This window comes from Tachypleus tridentatus, chromosome 7, assembly GCF_004210375.1.
Source record: "Tachypleus tridentatus isolate NWPU-2018 chromosome 7, ASM421037v1, whole genome shotgun sequence".
Lineage (NCBI taxonomy): Eukaryota > Metazoa > Arthropoda > Merostomata > Xiphosura > Limulidae > Tachypleus > Tachypleus tridentatus.
In genome coordinates, this window is record NC_134831.1 from 61,172,792 (window position 1) to 61,193,320 (window position 20,529).

The 20,529-nt window shown below is 34.1% G+C and overlaps 1 long non-coding RNA gene across 6 annotated transcripts; it reads right to left on the reverse strand.

The window, feature by feature from the left end:
- Positions 1-170: 170 nt before the first annotated feature.
- On the reverse strand, positions 171-10,591 carry LOC143255784 (uncharacterized). 6 transcript variants are annotated; one of them, XR_013030842.1, is made up of 5 exons: positions 9,693-10,591; positions 8,398-8,447; positions 8,092-8,187; positions 7,184-7,271; positions 171-5,259 (listed from the first exon to the last, which is right to left on the reverse strand). It is a non-coding gene; the product is annotated as an uncharacterized LOC143255784 (long non-coding RNA). The 6 variants fall into 6 exon arrangements; XR_013030845.1 differs by having other exon boundaries at positions 171-3,609; positions 7,184-7,317; XR_013030841.1 differs by having other exon boundaries at positions 7,184-7,317.
- Between the last annotated feature and the right edge of the window lie 9,938 nt (positions 10,592-20,529).

Sequence of the window (20,529 nt, forward strand, 5' to 3'; positions counted from 1 at the left end):
GTTTTTGTTGGTTTAAACGAACGCTTTATATACTACTATAAATATATATATAATATTTATATATTATTTGTATCTAATTTTATTTTAACGATGACAGTTATTCACTAACCACTTCTAGAGGATTTAACATTCAAACAATTTCATCTGCTTCGACGTTACTGACACAAAACTACAGATATAAAATGTCTTTATTTTTTTCGCCTACAGTATGCATTACGAAGTTATTACAGAAATGAAACTTTCAAAATATGACAAATAAACTCGTCATATCTCTTTGTGTTATATATCATACAAAGATAAATATGTTAACTTTCCCCCAGTTAATTTTCAAATATTGTTTTAGCGCTAAGATACATATTGGGTTAACCACGCTCTGTCAACAGCGTGAAGATTCGAGCCCCGGAGTTTAGTGTTGAAAGTTTGGAGACTTATCACTGATTCATTGAGAGGAAATTTTTCAAATAAAAACCTATATTAATTTTTATTTTCACACAAATAATACAAATGAGCTTATTAAAGAGTCGTATGGATTCTTTACTGATCGTATCTACGTTTTATGAAGACAAACTGTAGATTCAAACAGAACCGAGCTCAGTTTAGATTTAGCATGCTAGGAACGTGAGAATCCGAAGGTACAAGGTTCATGTATCCCGCGTGTGCTTCATTGTAATTATAATAATAGTTGTCTGTCTGATTCACTTCTCTTTTCCAACGAGAACATGTCTGTAATCCAGCAAATCTACCATACAGCGATAACTCTGTGGTAATGGGTAAATGCTTTGTTCAAGACTGCTGCTTGATTTATAGTTTCCTTCCCCTTCGTTTCTACACCTTCACAGTATTTTGTTCCATCCTAAACTACCTTTCACCATCCTACCTGGCCAGGTGGTTATGGTACTCGACTCGTAATCTGAGGATAATGGGTTCGAATCCACGTCACACCAAACATGCTCGCCCTTTCAGCCCCGGTTATATTTTGATGGTCAATTCCACTATTCATTAGTAAAAGAGTAACCAAAGAATTAGCTGTGAGTGATGATGACTAGCTGCCTTCTCTTTAGTCTTACACTGCTAAATTAGGACGGCTAGCACAGATAGCCCTCGTGTAGCTTTGAGCGAAAATTCAAAACAAACAAATAAACAATCCATTCTATCTGAATTACAGTGAAATCCTACAATTCCGTCAGATATGATATTTCGAGAACAATCAGTACTGACACAATACAATATAATACAAAGGGTAAGAGATCGTGTACTTTAAAGCTTTAAATAAAAAGAGTGTAATCAGCAGTTAATAAAAACTTTATTTAAATAAAATATACTCCCATTGGTTCGTGTATCCCTCTTTATAAGTTTAGTTAAAACAACTCTTAGAAAAACGTAGCTAACACTTTACTAGCTAAGCTTCACACTTAAAATAAAGCTAAATCTATATTTCATTCATTTAAAGCTAAAACATTAAGAGTTTCCTTAAAAAAAAGAGATACCAACATAAACCTGCAGAGACACACAAAATTTAAGAGTTAAACGAAACGAAAATACCAGTTTCAGCTATAAACGTTGATGGAATAAAAACACACATGAAAATCTTCGTACATTTATGTAAAATCTTTGTTAAATTCTCCATAATCCTGGTGTAAAACCTGTTTAATTCCACACAAATTATTTTGCAGTCTCTAATGCTGTTTAAAGTACATCAATAAATCTCCAACTTTCTATCCACAAGAATAAAGTAATTGAAGTTTGTTAAAACACTTGTTTATCAGGCAGTAAGGATAGAGAGCAAGTTCACTCGTAACTGTCATTCAATTCGCTGACAATAAAAAGTAAGCTCTGAAATTACAAACAACGTAATCATTCCAGTAACAGAACCAGACGAGCAGCTATGGTCTTAGCCTATACTTCTGTTAACCACATAAAGAAAGTTAAAAACAGTAACCCACTTAAGCTTTTCTGTGTTAAATCGGAAAAGTATGAAAAACAACATAATTTTGAGCATTTTTACTTTTTGTTTAAAAGCGGATAAAATATATTGTACTTCCTAGAAGTACACAGGCAAGATTAGCTTAAAATTGGTGGTAAATGCTTTTAACTAACTTCCTTCTTTCTAGCCTATCATTTCAATATTTAGGCACGGTCATGTACGGATAACCTTTTGAGTATCTTTGCATTAAGATTCGAAAACAAACGACGAGCAAACTTAGGAAAGTGACGTATCTTCAGGTTTGCCTTTCACAGGGCGTCCAGACATCATCCAACAATTGGTAGAATATGTGTTATCGGTGTTGACATTGCAGCTACTTAACAATGAGAACCCTAAATACAATAATAATAAATACAATACTATCCTAGTAATATCACATATATATTTGTCATCAATCAAATTTCTTCATTGTCCAGTTACTAACGATATCAAAATTAAGATTTAATGATAACTTTACATGAAAACAAACATTAAAAGTAAAGTAAAATCATTCTTACTAACGATTAATGTTTGACACTGAAAGACGAAGTACGATTATAACTGTACAAACATGACTCCTTGAGTTAGTCAGTCTCAGTCTTGAACGTTTTCCCACACACACTAGTTTATTAACATAGGGGCCAAAATCAATATTCATTTGAACACCAGGAACGGTATTCGTTTCTGCTTTCTCTCAATTCGACAAATTCGGAGTAGAAAAGTTGAAGTGAAATCGAGCGCCAGATCCGAAATTCAGTATTTCACCACAAGTCCAACCCGTGTGCTTTACGAAATGCAATGTATTAAGCTATATATTCACAATTATAACATAATTAATCATTAATCAGTTATAATGGTAATTTTGTGAAAATGGCTTTGCTCGAAAAATCTTGAAATTAATTTATACTTTAAAAAATATATGATGGAAATAAGTGGAAAATTTTTATATAAACAAATATAAAACTTCTCAATTCAATGGAATATTTGTCAGGACCGGAATTAAAATTATCAGAATCATTTCTCTGATCTAGCTTACCATTAAAGATATAATCTAGATGTAAAAAGAAACGAAAATGAATACGCACATTTTTAAGCACTGTACTACTCACAGCAAAATAGTCTGTTGGACAAAAGTAAGCACTTCTTGAATAAAACCTATTAAAAGTTAATTTTATTACACTAGACAATACCAGAGCTTTTCATGATTAATATTGTACAATGCAAATTCTAGTAGTTTTACATACATATAAACATATATATAGTTTATATTAAAAACAAAAAACATTTATGTTTACAGAACAGGTTACTGTTTTCATTTAACATTCTTCAGATAAACTTAGTTTAGTAAAGTCTGTCATCTCTTTTTATATTTACATACAAAATACATATGGTTCAGAAAGTTTGTAAACTGATCGAACATTGATACTAAATAAATTAAATAAACAAAGATTTTTTATTTCTTCAAAAAATTTTAGTTTAGGTTTATTGAGCTGAAGCTGGTAACTTAGAACACAGTATGTGATAGAAATATTATACGTTATTCCATGATTGTCTTCAGCCGAGCCAAGGATCATAAAGATTGTTCCAAAAAGAGTATAAACTGTGGCTCCTACGTAAAATATTTTCTTTCATTACTGCAATGTTTACTGAAAAAAAAGACAGGCACATGCTTATCGCGTTGTAAATTAACATGGTCACAATTAGTGCTGTAACAAAAATACTCGAAAGATGCATTATATATAAATCCAATATAAATTACAACTCTAAATTGAAACAGGAACCAAGTTGCGAATCGGAAAGTCCAAGGTCCGAGTCGTGAGATGCTGCTGAACACACTCCGTACTTTCAGTTGTGAGGACTTTATAAGTTGTATTGTTACTCCCGCTGTTCAGTTCCAAGTAATCGTATGGACGACGTACCCTGCTGACCGACTGCTTTCTTTCTGTTTGCCATTTCTAAAATAAGGAAGGCTGTGTTCGGACTTTGTGATCTGTGATCTAGCCGCTTAGCTCATGTGTCAAATAAAGTGTCGTTGAGTTGAAAATGACACATGTAACACATGGTACACTCAGGTTTAAATGACCCGGCATGACCAAGCGTGTTGAGGCATGCGACTCGTAATCTGAGGGTCGCGGGTTCGCATCCCCGTCACGCCAAACATGCTTGGTCTTTCAGCCGTGGGAGGTTATAATGTGACGGTCAATCCCACTATTTGTTGGTAAAAGAGTAGCCCAAGAGTTGGCGGTGGGTGGTGATGACTAGCTGCCTTCCCTCTAGTCTTACACTGCTAAATTAGGGACGGCTAGCATAGATAGCCCTCGAATAGCTTTGTGCGAAATTCAAAAAACAAACAAACAGGTTTAAACTACCAACATTAAAACAAAAAAAAAAATAACAGTATTGAATTAGCTCGACGGTGCTAGTAGTCTGATCAAAATTCAGTTCGTGTTAAACTTCTAAGCGGCTTTAACTATCACTGGAGTTTTGAAAACTGTCAGAAGAAAATCCAATAAACAGGAATGTTTAATTAAGTAATTATTAGTTCTACTAAGTATGAAGAATGTAAGGGTATAAATATTTAGCTGGTCCACAAATCTAAACTATGAAAATATAACGTGACGTCCCTGCCGTTGACTCGGCGGTGAGTTCTATCCCTGCGGTGGGCACAATAAAGATAGCTCATTGTCAACTTTGTGATTAACATCAAACATACGTTTAGGCTACTTTGACGAACAATTATAAATTCACTTGAAAAAAATTACTTTGATTTTTCGTGATTTTTAAATTAAATACGTGTTTGTCTCACATGTTCTCAAGTAATGATCCTAACAGTGTGAGGAGCAACAATCATTCAAGTTTGGTATTCCGTTTGACAGACTCATACTAACTCTTGAAAGGAAGTAAAACAGTAAACCAATTCCACATGTTCTACGAACACAGCATTCATAAAAATATTGATGATTCTTCAGTAAAATCATATCTCTTCCATTGCCAACCCCAGTGACACATTGGAATGTCTGCGAACTTAAGACGCCTGAAACCGGGTTTCGATTCCCAAAGTGAGCAGAGCGCAGATAGCCCATTGTGTAGCTTTGTGCTGAATTACAAACAAACAAATTTCTCCCATTACTATGAACTATAAGTTAATCAAAACTTACATACCTTTATCGAATAACATCACACTAGCTTTTACTGCAGTAAATAGTTCCAGCAGGCAGTGTTGGGCTTAGGTCTTGCATCCTACTTATTTTGTTTGCCATGTGAAGCGTTCAGTTACCAACTTTTCAGGTTTAGAACTGTCAGTGCGAAAACCACAACAGTTAAAAGTGATGAAGGTACAACGAAATCGTTTGTTAATTTAGTATATATCATAATAACTAAAGTATGATGTTCTCAAGAAAACCATAAAACAGCCTCACTGTCATACATATCGCAGCAAAATATAGTGTTCTGAAAAACATGCAACAGCTTCAAAATGAGCCGTGCCATGACAATTAAACGTGATCAAGGTAAAACAAAGAGGCATGTTAATTAAATACGTTATAAGAACTAAAATATGCTGTTTTCAAGAAAACCGTGCAAAAATCTCACAGTCAAACATATCACAATGAAGTATGGTGTCCTAATAAACATGCAATAGCCTCACAAACAGGCATACCACAATGAAGTATGGTGTTCTAAAAAAAACATGCAATAACCTCAGAAACAAGCATACTACAATGAAGTATGATACTCTATAGAAGATCTCACAGTCAAACATATCACAATGAAGTATGGTGTTCTAAAAAAAACATGCAATAGCCTCACAAACAAGCATACCACAATGAAGTATGGTGTTCTAAAAAAAACGTGCAATAGCCTCACAAACAGGCATACCACAATGAAGTATGATATTTTATAGAAAATCTCACAGTCAAACATACCATAATGAAGTATGATACTCTATAGAAAATCATGCAACAACCTCATAGTCAGATATACCACTGTGAAGTGTGGTTGGTGTTCTCAAAACAAATGCCACCAGTAAAGTCATGCTCTACAAGCAGGCATACAGCAGTGATAAAGCATAATGATTACTCGTGTAGCAACGTAAAAATTAGGGTTATTATGGTAACTTTTAATCAGTTACGCCCACATTAGGACCGACTTCTGACCTGCAAGACGTTTATATTAAAGAGATAAGAATAACTAGAAATTAGTCACTCGATAAACTCACGCTCTGTATAGGAAATACCAAAGTAGGTACAGAACAGCTTATAATTCGTGTTAATGACATTCATTTTTATAACAAAGTCATATATAATGTCACGTTTATATGAGTTATGTATCAATGTGCTTCTATCCTTACAACCACAGTTTAAGCTAGAAATAGTCACAGCCAGTTATGTGACACCGATTATAAAATATATTCTTACAAGCATGATTAGGTATAATATGTACACTGACAACAAGAGACACTGTAAACATAAATCCGTCACTTCCCATGCTTAAAGCCAACCTACTAACAACTACTGTGTGGTTACAGTTTGGTACTCCCATCAAACATAGAGTGGGAACATACAGGGTGTTCGGAAAGTCACTGTGCAGTTTTGTAATCATATTTTATTCAGTCTATTTCAAGCCAGCAACTGATAGTGGTGTTTAGAAACAAAATAAGAAGGATCCAAGTCTGTATTAATGCCAACAGGGGTCACTTTTAACATTGTTTATAATTGTAATTCATATTTACCTCATGTATTCTATATTGAAACATGTCTGTTAATAAATATATAAGTGCACAGTGACTTTTCGAACACCCTGTAGAATCCTGTAAAAAGAGATCGTTTAACAGTGGTGCGTTAAGTTAAATACGAGTGCTTCGATAATGTCGACTTACTATGTATTTTTTAACCTGTAATAAGATATATTACAACATTTTAACATGGTTCATGTGCTGCACTTGAGGCAAATTTTAATTATGATTAATTATAAAAAAAGTATTTAAATAAAACGTAAAAAATAAACACATCACAAAGATTCAAATGTTAGTCCTTTCAGGATGTTAACTCTTCTTAAAACACTGGAAAGGAAACATGATCTATTCTATTGAATTGTCAAAACTAAATGGAGAACATTAAAATTAACTTTCATAGAACATTTGCCAGGAAGTGATGTAAGTGATAAAAGATATAAGATGCTAAAAAATTAAACAAACAAACATAAGAAAATAATATAACTTACGTAAATAATTCCACTAATAATATATTGGCTCGCCCATCAACAGAATTAGCCAGTTTCCTCTTGAAGACAAAGGTTAAACCACCTCTTTCTAAAAATCCAGTCAACCAAATATCCTATCAAGCAGCTTATTATAGCTAGGAAGAGATTTGACAAAGAAGAAACGAAACTATTCTGTCGAGGATAAAATGGGACTTAGAGAATTAAAATACTTATCAAAATGGTTGCAGTTTATTATACACATAGTAATAATAATGTTATTCGCATCTCTTTTAATTTGCTTATTTATTTAAATGTATATATATATATCTTCGAAGTTCTAGGTTCAAAACTCTTTAAGTTTCTTGTGTCAAAAGTTTATAACAAAGAGCAAAACAAATTTGATAATGTGATTACGAAAGGAATCGTTTTTGTTCGGTTAACCCTTCATATCATATATAAATAGTTAACTAAAACACAATACACTTGATGGTTATCAATTAATATCTACCGGATGCTTATAACTTAACATTTAGTGTAAGTTGTAACTGTACACAGTACAGTGTTCCTAAACATAAAGGCTAACCTGACAGCCATAAACGACTTTCTGGGAGTTATAAAAATACACAGCAAGTTCAAAACATATTAACTCTATCTCTAAAAAAACTGTGATTTGAAAGATAAGAACACTTACCTGTGTACTATCATAGTATAGAATATTCTTTAAATAAGATCTCACGTCAGTTAGCTATGTATAAAACCCCTCGTTAAGTCCAAAATATGTTCGTATCAAGGTAGTTGTACTACAATGATTACAATTCTACATTTCCTTCTTGTAAGAATTACTATAATATATAATTAACTTCTGTGAATTAATCATGTGTTTATCAACTGTTTCAATGAAAGTACAATAAAAAATGAAAGCTGTATACTTGTATATATTGAGGCTGGGTGTGGTCTAGTAGTTAGCATAGATTCAAGGTCCGCGTCCGGTTCCGGTAAACTACGCTTCTTGAGGTCATGTGTACCTACAAAATGACGGTCAAACTACACTATGTTGTAAAACAAGAGAATTCCAAGATGTTATTTAATGAATGTTTTCTTGTTAATTTGTCAGTTCAAATTAGAGACAACAGTTGTATATAAGATTAGTTGTTATAATAAGGCTATTCTTGAAATATCTCATTTTTAAATTGAGGCTAATTACACGTTGGTAACTTCAAAAAAGATCCACTTACCACTTTTTTGTTACTGGATTTTTGGTTTCTTCCCGGATCTCCATCAGTTCCTGTTTGGAGATAAGAGGATGATCCAAAGGAGAGTCATAGAAAAGAAAAAAACCAGAATACGTACCACACGTAGCAGATCAAACTTGTGATAAAAAAAAATCTGGGTTGCGTAATTGTTATTTAAGAAAGGAAATATTTTTAGTTCCTAAAACACTGAAATAAGCACCTTCTATATCTATCCCTTTAAAATTAGCAATAGCTATCATAGATGGTCGACGTGTAGCTCTATACAATTATAAACTGGTTCCAAGTACTCCACGTGTAGCTCTATACAATTATAAACTGGTTACAAGTACTCTATGTAGTAAGAAAGAAAGTGTTTGGAGATAAGATAGAATATGATAAAAATATACCATATGTGGTTCATTATACATTATCAAAATCACATTTATTACTGTAATAATAGTGTTTATGTTGAAGAAAAAGTTAAATTGAATTTCATATGTAATGTTTTTAACTAAAGAATAATAATTTGACTCTAAAGTTCCATTGTAAAAAATGTAATAAAGCTGAGAAGTGAAACAAAAAACGTTTCAACACCGTCAATGAAACATATGTAACAATACATATGAAATTAGACGGTCACTCAGTAGTCTTCATATCTCTGCCACGTAGCGTTAATCATATTCTTCTCTCAAAAAATACAAAAATATGTCCATATGTCTGTCGTTATCAACGAACACGGACCATTTTCGGTACGACAATGAAGAATAACATTCTACATACGTCCTCTAAGTTTCATTAAAATCCAATCATTTTTTACTGCGTTATATAGCAAAAATCGTGTGGAAATTGATCCCTGTGTTAACAGATGGAGATTTTCTATTTTCGTGACCTTGCCGTGATCTATACCCTTCAGAAGCTAAACACTTCTAAGTTGGATCACAGTCCAAATATATACCAACATTCTATCCAAATCCATTCATCCTGTTGCTGATGGTTAGTTTGAACTTAGACGTATTCAAAAACAAGTACATTTCCAGTTTATAGTGTCCTGTCAAAGCTAAATTACTTATTTATAACTGTATGCAAATGTGGTAACAAATCTTGCTTAACTTATTTTTTGGAATCTTGTGACCATTAGTGATAGATCAAAATTATCGACAAGTTTAGTTATCTTAATTATAGAAAGGCCTTTACTGTAGATATTTTGTTGATATAGATCTAGATTAAGAATTGTAAATAAATTGCATATCAATTATAAAATTTTTATTTCGATTCGTTTATAATATATCTTTTATTACCGTGCTGTTGGAAACGTAGATTCCTCGTAGGTTTCGACATTTCTGGTCTTGATGAATCACCGTGTAGTTCATTATAGCTACGATAGCAACAATCGAAGTCTCTCTTAAACAGTAGGCGTTGAAAAGCTCAAAGAATCCCAGGAAGATTAAAACAAAGCTATCAAGGAGCTTTTATTAAAAAATAATAGTTTTGTTGTTGTTTTAAAAAAAAAAATCCGTATCATATCCAGTTGAAAACAGTTATTCATATCACATCCCGTTAATGTATGATGCACAGAGCAACTGAACATTTTGTTTCTCTCAAATTTCACAGATCCATAGTTTTGTTCTTCAGTAGCACTGAGAGCGTCGCAACGTATTAAATAAAGGCACTTACGTCACTGTGAACGTCATTTTGACAAACATCTGTATCGCCTTGAAACGGTGTTCCGTTTTCTTGTGCGGTTCGCTGAAGCTAACAGGTCACCTATGCTTTCCCTTATCATATCCAAAATTCAGAAATTAGAATAAAAAAAAACAACTTAGTAGCAATCTGCCTTTTTCTACTTGTTTAATGTGATTCTTATTGTGTGGTTATCTACTAGAACAGCAGTACGTCTTTAGATTTACAATGCTAAAATTAGAAGTTTGATTTCCCTTCGGTGGATATAACTGATAGTGCGATATTGTGCGTTAAGAACGACTATAAATTATTCCCAAGCTTTAGAGTCACTATTAATTTATAATAGACTTAAGAATCTTCTAATTCTGTCTGTTTATTGTGTTTCTTATAGTTTGTTAGTTATGACTTTAAATTATTCCCAAGCTTTACAGTCACTATTAATTTATAATAGACTTAAGAATCTTCTAATTCTGTCTGTTTATTGTGTTTCTTATAGTTTGTTAGTTACGACTTTAAATTATTCCCAAGCTTTACAGTCACTATTAATTTATAATAGACTTAAAAATCTTCTAATTCTGTCTGTTTATTGTGTTTCTATAAGAAACTATAAGTTTGTTAGTTACGACTATAAATTTTTCCCAAGCTTTAGAGTCACTATTAATTTATAATAGACTTAAGAATCTTCTAATTCTGTCTGTTTATTGTGTTTCTTATAGTTTGTTAGTTACGACTATAAATTATTCCCAAGCTTTAGAGTCACTATTAATTTATAATAGACTTAAGAATCTTCTAATTCTGTCTGTTTATTGTGTTTCTATAAGAAACTATAAGTTTGTTAGTTACGACTATAAATTATTTCCAAGCTTTAGAGTCACTATTAATTTATAATACACTTAAGAATATTTTGACTGTGTATGAAATCTTTTCTGTTTTAATAGGTTTGTTGTGATTTGTCTTTTTGTAACTGTAACTTTTTGTCACTGATTGTAACAATCCTAAATATAACTATTACTTTCTTTTTGAGCTTTTAATTAGTATTCACAGAGGACTGTGGTTGTTTTAGTCAACTGACTGTTAATTTTTCCAGTTCTAGCTTGTAATGGTGATATGATTTGTAACTTACCACCTCCGTATGTATGTAAATTTACAGTAATGTAATGATTTTTTCACTAATAACAAACCGATCTTATAAAACAGCGTGAAATTACACATATTAAACATAGAAAGTTCGTCAAATTTGGGAGGAGATCCAAGTTGCCATGAAGAAATCACAGCAGACTGGAAACAACGATCTATACAAACATAGTTCAGGTCATTGGCAGTTTAATCTAAAAACAGGTGTGCTTGTAAATTGTATCACTTTCCTTATTAAAGGACCAGAATTGGTGTGAATTTTTTTTAAATGTGTCTGGGACATGAATCGTAGAATTAAAATAAAAAAATAAAAAAGAAATGCCACTGATAAATTCTGAATTAAATGAAATGCGACTCATTAAAGGTAACCGCTCTGTATCTGTCGCCCCCAATGGCTCAGCGGTACGTCTGCGGACTTACTACGCTAAAAACCGGGTTTCGATACCCGTGGTAGGCAGAGCACAGATAGCCCATTGAGTAGCGTTGTGCTTAATTCAAAACAAAAACAACTGTTTCTGTCAAAAAGTGAATATTACTTTACAAACAACTCCTTCGAAGGCTGGAATAATGATGTTAACTGGAGAATTATCTTCACTTTTAGTTTGGAAAGAAAGGGCATCTGAGTATTATTACGTGAAGAACATGTTAGATTGATAATAGCAGTGTCGGACCTGCAGTACAAAAAAAAACAGATTTAAAAAATAAACAACAACAAATCTTTTTTTTGAACAACCAGTTGTAAATATTATATAGCATCACAGAGTAAATAAGACTGTAATAAGTTTGAAACGGTTAAGCACTTGTTAGAAACATAGACTGTTGAGTGTTTATAATGCTAAATTCATAGTTGGAACCCCGCGATAAGCACAATGCAGATAACGTGTTGTGTAGCTTTGTACTTATATAAACAGACCAAAAATTAACATGTTACCCATATTAGACAAATATTTCATATGTGATTTTTTTCTTCTGAAGAAATACAGGGTATCGTAGAATCTGTTTGGATAGAATGGGACCAAGCTTTTAAAATTTAGAGGTTTACTGAAAACGACAGATATACAGGCGAGTTAGTAGTATTAGTATAAATCTATTTTTAAAATTCGTGCAAAAAATGTAATACTAACAATATCTTTCAAAATTATTGAAGACTTTAATTACATATTGAGTCCAATGAAACAAACAAAAAAATGCAATCTTTTCACTTTACTGACCGAACAAGTTCACAGTATGTCACCTTTATGGCAATAATTCGTGTCAGAAGAATTTCATAATTATTTAAAGATTAAAAGACCATATCTGAAAGTTTTAAGGAGAGAGAAAGTTAACCAGCATATTCAGGTGGTTAAAGAAATGTTGGTCTTTCATGAATAAAATAGGCTACATGAATCAATGCAACTCAAAGAACAGTCTTAGATTTGTGACGTTACTAAACGCTCAGATCTGAAAATTCTAAAACATGAACAACAGGCACGAAAAACTAGATTGTATGACGTAAGAATATTCTGCATGTATGTCTATTCTTAGGAGTAAATATCTTTTACTTACGTAAGAAATACAAGAATAAGTCAAATATAAACGATAAAACGTAACAGTATCTAAAAGCACAATCAGTCTTTTTTCTGATGAGAAGTGAATAGCATCTTAGGCTGCAGATAAGAAAGTCTAAAGTTTCAGCTATGATATATACAAATCACGCTCCAAATGTTCAGCTGTGGGTATATCCGTGACACTCAATCCTTCTAATCCTTTAAAAATAGCTTGTAAACGTCGAATGCTGTTTGTTTTTATTTTGGTCAGCATTTCTAGATTAGAGATACTTATACTGTACCTTGAATTTCTGACTTTACCACTTATAACTTATTTATTTCATAAACTACCTTTAAGGTTGAAAGTATGAAAGTTAAGGAAAAATATTTTTTTTCCAAAAAAGAGGGAATAAAAGTTTGTTTTTTTTTTTCGTGAAAGCCTTCAACGAAGCTCAGAAAGAAGACCCAAAGGCAAAAACTAGAACTTCTCTGAATATTTTCCAAAACGAAATGGAAATTCAACAAGTGGATGGCTATGAGCTTGTGCAATATATCTGGGCTTAGACTACATCTATTAAGTTTCTAAAAACAAAATATGTAGTTTCTATATTAAAACTTTAAAAAAATATAAGTTTGTTTGTTGTTAAGCACAATACTACACAGAGGGCTATCTGTGTTTTGCCCATCACGGGTACCTAAACAAGGTTTCTAGTACAATAAGTTTGCAGACGTATAACTGTGTATTTTCATTCCTTCATTAATCTAATAACAAAGCTTAAGCTTAAATATTAAATTGAATAAAATATTTAATAGATAGAATTTCTGTCTGTCACCAAACTATTATGTACCCTGCTGGTACAGCGGTAAGTCTACAGGTTTACAACGATAAAATCAGGGGATTCGATTCCCCTTGGTGGACTCAGCAGATAGCTCAATGCAGCTTTACTATAAGAAAACACACACACTAAACTATTATAGGTCGTGTTTATAATTTAGATGTTTGAACAATGCTTTCTGGGGCTTTAAAATAGTATAAAATGCGAATTCAACTAAAGCAAATAATTATAAACTATTTTAGTAAGTTATTGGCCTGGCATGGCCTAGCGCGTAAGGCGTGCGACTCGTAATCCGAGGGTCGCGGGTTCGTGCCCGTGTCGCGCCAAACATGCTCGCCCTCCCAGCCGTGGGGGCGTTATAATGTAACGGTCAATCCCACTATTCGTTGGTAAAAGAGTAGACCAAGAGTTGGCGGTGGGTGGTGATGACTAGCTGCCTTCCCTCTAGTCTTACACTGCTAAATTAGGGACGGCTCGGTGCAGTGGGCTAACAACCTACTCACTTAAATACTTGTTGAAGAATCCGCAAGCGATTGCGGCCCTATGTTCCTCAATGGAATCTAATGGTGATAACTAAACTAACTAACTAGTAAGTTATATTGAATCTCAGGTAATGAGCTGTTATTTTATTTAGTTTATTTGTTATGTAGTTCGTTCGCTGATGCTGTTACTGACAAAGTAATAACAGATACGTCGTAAGTTTCATAGATTGGAAAGTTTAGCAAGTAAGCAGTACTGTTCGCAGTGTCTACTGCGAACGTGTAGTGTCCAAATACTACATATATTACTTTTATATAGTATGTGTGTTCTTAATTTAAGGTCACTTGTTAAATTGAAAGCGAGGTGTTAGTTTTGTAACTTGACAAGCCATGGACCTCATCTATCGTTTCATGGAATGGTAACGTTGTACCCTACCTTACGACTGACGATATTTTCTGCAGTTCGATAACCGTAAAGCGATTGGTCCATTACAGAAGGAATGTGTATCGTAGAATGGTATTTTTGTGAAAATTTCAATTTAACTTGTGAACAAAGCTCACTGTGGATGTTCATTTTGGTTTAACCGCATTTCTAACCCCTGATCGGATACGTCACTATTCGTTTCACTTCATTTATTTACAGTTTCTTCTTTTATTTTTCGTACAATCTCATACCACTCTGACAATCACTTGTGTTCCCTAGTTTCTTTCCCATCAGTAAATAAAGTGTTTTATTTTTGTTCTGACTTCAAACACAGTGTCTTGGATCTTTCATTTCCCCTGTCTTTTTATCATAATAGATCCACGAACCTCTTTTCTTTTTTTTAGAAGGTCGAATATTTGTGTCTTAGATTCATCATTTAATTACAAAAATGGCGACAGTATAAAATATCTGGGATGTGAATCAATAAATGCATATTAAGATTTAAAAACAACAACAAAACTTCTAGTAGAATGAAAAATAATAACTTTAGTAGATATTTCGACCCATTAGTTTGGGCATCATAGTTACCATCATTACCTACGGTGTTAATGTTTAATGATGCGGTTCACGAAATACAGACAGATAGACGATCAAAGTCAAAGGCCATTTAATGTAATCATCTTTGAAAGTACTATAGTGAGCGAAAGACAAACTGGGTAATTACAGAGAAGAACTTGGCAGTAGAAACTCAATTTTCTGAGTACCCCGGAGTTCCTGCAAAGGCTACTCCCAGAAGATCGTAGAAATTGGAGTCGTCATTGAATTTAACTGACCACTTACCCACAAAAAGTTCCCCCAGTGACAAAACAACTATAAAGTTTGATTTGTTTTGAATTTCGCGCAAAGCTGCTCGAGGGCTATCTGAGCTAGCCGTCCCTAATTTAGCAGTGTAAGACTAGTCATCACCACCCACCGCCAACTCTTGTAATACTCTTTTACCAACAAATAGTGGGATTAAGCGTCACATAATAACGCCCCCACGGCTGAGAGGGCGAGCATGTTTGGTGTGACGGTGATTCGAACCTTCAACCCTCAAATTATGAGTAAAATGCCTTAACCACCTGACCATACCGGGCCAGAGCTGTAAAGAACAAGCAGATAAGTTGTGTAAAAACGTCGCAAGAGATGGTAATAAATAAAATACTTATATTTTCATACAGTTGACGTAAAACGTTTCGCAGATGTACCCTTCATCAAATAAAAGTCACTAATAAGTTTGAGGTTAGTAACTGTATTCGATGTTTTGAAGAAAATTCGTAATGAGAACCCGCGTAGCAACAATATACAAGCTACTTAATTAAAATTCATCAAGAAAATTTGAAAGTGTAATATAAACGAAGTATATGAATTAGTGTACATATATAATACGAATATGTATACATATGCGAACACATAAACACGCTTCTTGTTAAATGACAAACTTTTAAACTTAAGACATCCTAAACATTACTTGATGATAAAATTGAAGACTTTATGTTTTTTGCATGCATATACAGTCATGTTAAAAGTTAGGACACCCTATGAAAGCCTGTGTATTTTTGTGACATTTTTGGATATATAGATATTTAATCTCAATTTTAAAAATACTGAGATATTATAGGAATATAACTAACCAATTAAAACTGAAGAAAAGACTTTTCAAATTCTTCTGCAAATGTAATTCTACAAAAATGTATATTTTAACTGAGGAAAAAGTTAGGACACTCCCACATTTATTTCCAATGAAAATGGCTCAATTCACACACAGGTGTATCACACCAGCACATGATTAGAAGATCGTTACTCAGCATTTTGAATGAGGCTTGCCCTATTTAAACCTCAGGCATTTAGTTTGGTGTGCTCCTGACTGTTGAAGTGAGAGTGAGCTGTCTGAGGCATTCAGAAAGAAAATTGTAGCAGCTTATGAGTCTGGTAAGGGATTTAAAAAGATCCCATAATATTTTGAAATCGGCCATTCCACTGTCCGGAAAACAGTCAACAAGTGGATGGCTTTCAAAACAACTGCCAACATGCCCATGTCTGGTTGTCCAAGCAAGTTCACCCCGAGAGCAGACTGCAAGATGCTAAAAAATGTCTCCAAAAAATTCTAAAATGTCATCATAGGACCTACAGCAGGCTCTGGCTACTGTTGATAAGTGCATGCCTCTACATTCAGGAAGAGACTGCACAAGTTTAACTTGCATGGGAGCTGTGCAAAGAGGAAACCTTTGCTCTTTAAGAGAAACATCAAGGCCAGACTGAAGTTTGCCAGAGAGAATGTAGGCAAAGACCAGGACTTCTGGAATAATGTTCTTTGAACAGATGAGTCCAAAATTGAATTATTTGGACACCAGAACAGAGGACATGTTTAGCGTAAACCAAATACAGCATTCCAGGAAAAGAACCTCATACCAACTGTGAAGCATGGAGGTGAAAGTACCATGGTTTGAGGCTGCTTTGCTGCAGCAGGACCTAGACAGCTCTCAATCATAGAATCCACCATGAATTCTACTGTATATCAGAGGGTGCTTGAGAATTATGTGAGACCATCTGTACGAAAAATAAAGCTGAAGCGGAACTGGACCCTGCAACACGACAATGCCCCAAAACATACCAGTAAATCCACCAAAGACTAGCTGAAAACTAAGAAATGAAGAGTTCTGGAATGGCCGAGTCAAAGCCCAGATCTTATTCCCATTGAGATGCTGTGGGGTGACTTGAAACAGGCTATAAATGCAAGAAACCCCTCAAACATCTCACAACTGACAGAATTCTGCATTGAGGAGTGGGGAAAACTTTCTTCAGACCAACGAGAGACTGGTAGATGGCTAGAAGAACCGTCTCACTGCAGTTATTTCAGCCAAAGAGGGTAACACTAGCTATTAGGGGGTATGGTGTCCTAACTTTTTCCTCAGTTAGAATATGCATTTTTGTAGAATTACATTTACAGAATATTTTGAAAAGTCTTTTCTTCAGTTTTAATTGTTTAGTTATATTCCTATAGTCTCTCAGTATTGTTGAAATTGAGATTAAATATCTATGTATCCAAAAATATTACAAAAATACACAGGCTTTCATAGGGTGTCCTAACTTTTTCACATGACTGTATATATATGATCAGTTGTATATGTATACATATACATTTGCAAAATGAACGTGTAGGTTTATGCAGAGGACTATTTTACTGAGAAACATACTCTTCTTGCTGTAAAAAAAATTAAGTAATAAGATGTATGTTTTATTTAGTGTAAAGAGGGCATTTACACTAAAAAAATAAAACTCCATTGATGTCGTTCTTCTTGATTGCTTCAAATTGAAGTATCATTTCATTTTGAAGAAGCTTTCGTTATAGTGTGTTTGTTGGGGCGGCACTGAGGTTTACAGTTTTGAAATATTCAGGGAATTAGTTTAACCATAAATGATACCTCCTTTCCCACAGTTGTAGGAACACACTTACGCAAACGGTCCAGGTATATGGTCAGAGGAATTGAAAGAGCAAGTTATTTCTTTATCAGGATTAATTTTAATTATATCTTAAATATGTGTCCCTATGTGGCACAGTAGTATGTCTGCGGACTTACGCTACTAAAGAACCAGGTTTTGATATCCGTGGTAGGGAAACCACAGATAGCCTTTTGTGTAGCTTTCTGCTAAATTCCAAGAAATCAATCAACTTAGACTCGTTAGCAGGTACTTTCTACGATTATCTACCAGTTTTTCCTATATGTAGTTGTCCCAATACTGGTATCGTGTTTATAACAAACTAAAAGAAGGTTAGTAAAAATATTATTTGTGCCTTATTTCTGTAAAGTTGATAGTCTATTGATGGCACGTGATGACAAGTCATGTTTTGGAAGTTTAGAGATGATGTTTTTGTTTCTGATTTTACGAGTTATTTTTTTTCTTGTAGAAATCTCTCTGGTTTCGCTTAGGACGTGTCGTGGATACCCAGAATTAGAGAAAAACGTTTCTGAGTCTTTAATATGGAGAATAAATTCATTGTATTCACTAACAAGCATCCGTAATGTCATGAATTGTGATTTCGAAATGTTATTTTCAGTGTGCTGGATGACAATATGTAACATATGAATTAGTATGTGTGTCACTGAATTTAAAATGTACTGTACTATTATTTATGCCCAAATTAACAGGAGGCTCGGGATGGCCAGGTGATAAGGGCGTTTGACTCGCAGTCTGATGGTTGCGGATTCGAATCCCCTTCCCATCAAACACACTCGTTCTTTCAGCCATGGGGGTTTCGGTCAATCTCACTATTCATTAATAAAAATCTATCCCAAGATTTAGTAGTGGATTGAGACGATAAGGAACGGCTAATGCAGATAGCTTTCGTGTAGCTTTACGCGAAATTTAAATTCAGAGCAAACCAAATTGAGTTAACAAAGAGGATTCCATCAAGAAATAGAGTAGTGCCTTCTAGGAAGGGTTAAAGTGAGTGGGTATAATATATGAAATGTTGTAGATGAGACTCAGTGCCAAAGAAAATTCAAATAACGTCTTTAATATACCTAACTCACACTATTTCCGAAATTTTGTTCTTTGTTCTTTTAAATAATTAAGTAAATTTAATATATATATATGTCTCTTTTGGAATTTCGCACAAAGCTACTCGAGGGCTATCTGTGCTAGCCGTCCCTAATTTAGTAGTGTAAGACTAAATTAGGGAAGGCAGCTGGTCATCACCATCCACCGCCAACTCTTGGGCTACTCTTTTACCAACGAATAGTGGGATTGACCGTCACATTATAACGCCCCCACGGCTGGGAGGGCGAGCATGTTTGGCGCGAGCAGGATGCGAACCCGCGACCCTCAGATTACGAGTCGCACGCCTTAACACGCTTGGCCATGCCGGGCCCTATATATATGTCATTAAATTTCCATTACATGGGGAACTGTACATATACATACGAGTACTTTAAGGAAAACAAAATTCCACTTGGTCAGTCTACTCTATCTCATTCACTAAACTAAACTTTAAAACTAAATAAAGCATTCATTGCCAGCCTTTATAATTCAGCTCGACATGGTCAGGTGGTTAAGGCGCTCGACTCGTAATCCGAGGGTCGCGGATTCGAATCCCCGTCGCACCAAACATGCTCGCTCTTTCAGCCGTGTAGGCGTTATAATGTTACACTCAATCCCACTATTCGTTGGTAAAAGAGTAAGAGTAGCCCAAGAGTTGGCGGTGGGTTGTGATGACTAGGTGCTTTCTTTCTAGTCTTACACTGCTAAATTAGGGACGGCTAGAGCAGATAGTCCTCGAGTAGCGTTGCGCGAAATTCAAAAACAAACAAAAAAACAATAAACTTAAAGTGCTATGTTTGTTAAAGATATAGATATTTCATATTTTTATAGGTGTTCCCTGACGTTACGTCGTCGTAGTCCAGTTATGAGCCTCTTGACGTCGAACAATATATGCGCGAAATTAAAAACAAATCAAACCTTTATAATTCCAATATTCAGATCCACACAAGCAGTAACCTGATAATGGCATTCTTGAATTTTATATCATTTGTGAGCCAACTTGTTTCTTTTATTTTGCAGCCATCTCGAAAAAGCATTGCATACAAAAACAAAAGAAATACTGAAACAGTTATTAGGTTCCTAGACCAATACGTGTAATGAGTGCTTATATGAAAACGAATCACAAGTTACTTAAATGAAAATCGACAATGAAATTGGAATTACAATATAAGCAAAATACATAAATACTCATATTCGTCGCACACACGTAAATATGTACATTTTAAAACAAACTATCTCTAACATTTGTTAAAAGTTTAACCTTCATATACTTCACAAGCAGTCCAATTTTAATTCAAATAGTATTACCTCGAATTTTCTCTTACTTAACTTCAGGTTTGTTTGAATTCGTGCAAAGCTGCACAATGGCTACCTACACCAGCCGTCCCTAAATAGCAGTGTAAGACTAAAGAGAAGGCAGGTAGCCATGACCACCTACCGCCACCTCATGGGCTACTCTTTTACTAATGTATAAT